Raw genomic sequence first — 4,970 nt, 5'->3', positions numbered from 1 at the left:
CTTCAATTTTTCCTGCTTTTTTATAACAGGGAGGTTAGAAAGAACCAATCGAACGTATCTTTAGTTTGGCTGCATCATTTTTCCATGTGGACTGCTTCCCAAAAATGAAACCAGATAATCTCCAGAAAACTTCAGCATGACATCTCAAAGTCCCCTTCTACAGGCATAGACAGGAAGCCTGTAGCTGTCGTAGGTCGCTAGCGAACATCCGAGCCGCCCGTCCTCGCGAATCTGCGACGTAGGCCATCTCAACATCCATGACTGTCGTCCCATTTGGAGGTATAAACCAGCTGCTTCCAGGAAACGCCACAAACAGCAAAATCACTTAATCCTACTTACATTGCTTATATTTCTTCTATATTTCTTCAAGTCTTTCACTTTGGGTTGCTTCGATCTTCTGTCCTCTTTGGTAGAATTGGAAATAAAAGAAAGTCATTATTATTCAGATTAATGTACACAAATCAAAACATTTTAATACACATTTTTTTTAAAACATTTTCTCATTGTTGAAGGACTGGTCTGTCAACTTGTATATGAAGCACAGCAATAAAACAAAAGGGTTTCTTTGTTGAAGACCAAGCAAATTTGACATTTTCCCTCTCTTATTCTTCAATTTTTCCTGCTTCTTAATAACAGGGAGGTTAGAAAGAACCAATCGAGCGTATCTTTAGTTTGGCTGCATCATTTTTCCATGTGGACTGCTTCCCAAAAATGAAACCAGATAATCTCCAGAAAACTTCAGCATGACATCTCACAGTCCCCTTCTACAGGCATAGGCAGGAAGCCTGTAGCTGTCGTAGGTCGCTAGCGAACATCTGAGCCGCCCGTCCTCGCGAATCTGCGACGTAGGCCATCTCAACATCCATGACTGTCGTCCCATTTGGAGGTATAAACCAGCTACTTCCAGGAAACGCCACAAACAGCAAAATCACTTAATCCTACTTACATTGCCTATATTTCTTCTATATTTCTTCAAGTCTTTCACTTTGGGTTGCTTCGATCTTCTGTCCTCTTTGGTAGAATTGGAAATAAAAGAAAGTCATTATTATTCAGATTAATGTACACAAATCAAAACATTTTAATACACAATTTTTTTTAAACATTTTCTCATTGTTGAAGGACTGGTCTGTCAACTTGTATATGAAGCACAGCAATAAAACAAAAGGGTTTCTTTGTTGAAGACCAAGCAAATTTGACATTTTCCCTCTCTTATTCTTCAATTTTTCCTGCTTCTTAATAACAGGGAGGTTAGAAAGAACCAATCGAGCGTATCTTTAGTTTGGCTGCATCATTTTTCCATGTTGACTGCTTCCCAAAAATGAAACCAGATAATCTCCAGAAAACTTCAGCATGACATCTCAAAGTCCCCTTCTACAGGCATAGGCAGGAAGCCTGTAGCTGTCGTAGGTCGCTAGCGAACATCCGAGCCGCCCGTCCTCGCCAATCTGCGAAGTAGGCCATCTCAACATCCATGACTGTCGTCCCATTTGGAGGTATAAACCAGCTACTTCCAGGAAACGCCACAAACAGCAAAATCACTTAATCCTACTTACATTGCCTATATTTCTTCTATATTTCTTCAAGTCTTTCACTTTGGGTTGCTTCGATCTTCTGTCCTCTTTGGTAGAATTGGAAATAAAAGAAAGTCATTATTATTCAGATTAATGTACACAAATCAAAACATTTTAATACACAATTTTTTTTAAACATTTTCTCATTGTTGAAGGACTGGTCTGTCAACTTGTATATGAAGCACAGCAATAAAACAAAAGGGTTTCTTTGTTGAAGACCAAGCAAATTTGACATTTTCCCTCTCTTATTCTTCAATTTTTCCTGCTTCTTAATAACAGGGAGGTTAGAAAGAACCAATCGAGCGTATCTTTAGTTTGGCTGCATCATTTTTCCATGTGGACTGCTTCCCAAAAATGAAACCAGATAATCTCCAGAAAACTTCAGCATGACATCTCAAAGTCCCCTTCTACAGGCATAGGCAGGAAGCCTGTAGCTGTCGTAGGTCGCTAGCGAAATGCGAGCCGCCCGTCCTCGCGAATCTGCGACGTAGGCCATCTCAACATCCATGACTGTCGTCCCATTTGGAGGTATAAACCAGCTACTTCCAGGAAACGCCACAAACAGCAAAATCACTTAATCCTACTTACATTGCCTATATTTCTTCTATATTTCTTCAAGTCTTTCACTTTGGGTTGCTTCGATCTTCTGTCCTCTTTGGTAGAATTGGAAATAAAAGAAAGTCATTATTATTCAGATTAATGTACACAAATCAAAACATTTTAATACACAATTTTTTTTAAACATTTTCTCATTGTTGAAGGACTGGTCTGTCAACTTGTATATGAAGCACAGCAATAAAACAAAAGGGTTTCTTTGTTGAAGACCAAGCAAATTTGACATTTTCCCTCTCTTATTCTTCAATTTTTCCTGCTTCTTAATAACAGGGAGGTTAGAAAGAACCAATCGAACGTATCTTTAGTTTGGCTGCATCATTTTTCCATGTGGACTGCTTCCCAAAAATGAAACCAGATAATCTCCAGAAAACTTCAGCATGACATCTCAAAGTCCCCTTCTACAGGCATAGGCAGGAAGCCTGTAGCTGTCGTAGGTCGCTAGCGAACATCCGAGCCGCCCGTCCTCGCGAATCTGCGACGTAGGCCATCTCAACATCCATGACTGTCGTCCCATTTGGAGGTATAAACCAGCTGCTTCCAGGAAACGCCACAAACAGCAAAATCACTTAATCCTACTTACATTGCCTATATTTCTTCTATATTTCTTCAAGTCTTTCACTTTGGGTTGCTTCGATCTTCTGTCCTCTTTGGTAGAATTGGAAATAAAAGAAAGTCATTATTATTCAGATTAATGTACACAAATCAAAACATTTTAATACACAATTTTTTTTAAACATTTTCTCATTGTTGAAGGACTGGTCTGTCAACTTGTATATGAAGCACAGCAATAAAACAAAAGGGTTTCTTTGTTGAAGACCAAGCAAATTTGACATTTTCCCTCTCTTATTCTTCAATTTTTCCTGCTTCTTAATAACAGGGAGGTTAGAAAGAACCAATCGAACGTATCTTTAGTTTGGCTGCATCATTTTTCCATGTGGACTGCTTCCCAAAAATGAAACCAGATAATCTCCAGAAAACTTCAGCATGACATCTCAAAATCCCCTTCTACAGGCATAGGCAGGAAGCCTGTAGCTGTCGTAGGTCGCTAGCAAACATCCGAGCCGCCCGTCCTCATGAATCTGCGACGTAGGCCATCTCAACATCCATGACTGTCGTCCCATTTGGAGGTATAAACCAGCTACTTCCAGGAAACGCCACAAACAGCAAAATCACTTAATCCTACTTACATTGCCTATATTTCTTCTATATTTCTTCAAGTCTTTCACTTTGGGTTGCTTCGATCTTCTGTCCTCTTTGGTAGAATTGGAAATAAAAGAAAGTCATTATTATTCAGATTAATGTACACAAATCAAAACATTTTAATACACAATTTTTTTTAAACATTTTCTCATTGTTGAAGGACTGGTCTGTCAACTTGTATATGAAGCACAGCAATAAAACAAAAGGGTTTCTTTGTTGAAGACCAAGCAAATTTGACATTTTCCCTCTCTTATTCTTCAATTTTTCCTGCTTTTTTATAACAGGGAGGTTAGAAAGAACCAATCGAACGTATCTTTAGTTTGGCTGCATCATTTTTCCATGTGGACTGCTTCCCAAAAATGAAACCAGATAATCTCCAGAAAACTTCAGCATGACATCTCAAAGTCCCCTTCTACAGGCATAGACAGGAAGCCTGTAGCTGTCGTAGGTCGCTAGCGAACATCCGAGCCGCCCGTCCTCGCGAATCTGCGACGTAGGCCATCTCAAAATCCATGACTCGTCCCATTTGGAGGTATAACCAGCTGCTTCCAGGAAACGCCACAAACAGCAAAATCACTTAATCCTACTTACATTGCCTTTATTTCTTCTATATTTCTTCAAGTCTTTCACTTTGGGTTGCTTCGATCTTCTGTCCTCTTTGGTAGAATTGGAAATAAAAGAAAGTCATTATTATTCAGATTAATGTACACAAATCAAAACATTTTAATACACAATTTTTTTTAAACATTTTCTCATTGTTGAAGGACTGGTCTGTCAACTTGTATATGAAGCACAGCAATAAAACAAAAGGGTTTCTTTGTTGAAGACCAAGCAAATTTGACATTTTCCCTCTCTTATTCTTCAATTTTTCCTGCTTCTTAATAACAGGGAGATTAGAAAGAACCAATGGAACGTATCTTTAGTTTGGCTGCATCATTTTTCCATGTGGACTGCTTCCCAAAAATGAAACCAGATAATCTCCAGAAAACTTCAGCATGACATCTCAAAGTCCCCTTCTACAGGCATAGGCAGGAAGCCTGTAGCTGTCGTAGGTCGCTAGCGAACATCCGAGCCGCCCGTCCTCGCGAATCTGCGACGTAGGCCATCTCAACATCCATGACTGTCGTCCCATTTTGAGGTATAAACCAGCTACTTCCAGGAAACGCCACAAACAGCAAAATCACTTAATCCTACTTACATTGCCTATATTTCTTCTATATTTCTTCAAGTCTTTCACTTTGGGTTGCTTCGATCTTCTGTCCTCTTTGGTAGAATTGGAAATAAAAGAAAGTCATTATTATTCAGATTAATGTACACAAATCAAAACATTTTAATACACATTTTTTTTTAAACATTTTCTCATTGTTGAAGGACTGGTCTGTCAACTTGTATATGAAGCACAGCAATAAAACAAAAGGGTTTCTTTGTTGAAGACCAAGCAAATTTGACATTTTCCCTCTCTTATTCTTCAATTTTTCCTGCTTCTTAATAACAGGGAGGTTAGAAATAAACCAATCGAACGTATCTTTAGTTTGGCTGCATCATTTTTCCATGTGGACTGCTTCCCAAAAATGAAACCAGATA

Source organism: Mytilus trossulus, unplaced genomic scaffold, assembly GCF_036588685.1.
Source record: "Mytilus trossulus isolate FHL-02 unplaced genomic scaffold, PNRI_Mtr1.1.1.hap1 h1tg000350l__unscaffolded, whole genome shotgun sequence".
In the NCBI taxonomy this organism is placed as follows: Eukaryota; Metazoa; Mollusca; class Bivalvia; order Mytilida; family Mytilidae; genus Mytilus; species Mytilus trossulus.
This window is presented reverse-complemented; position numbering follows the sequence as displayed.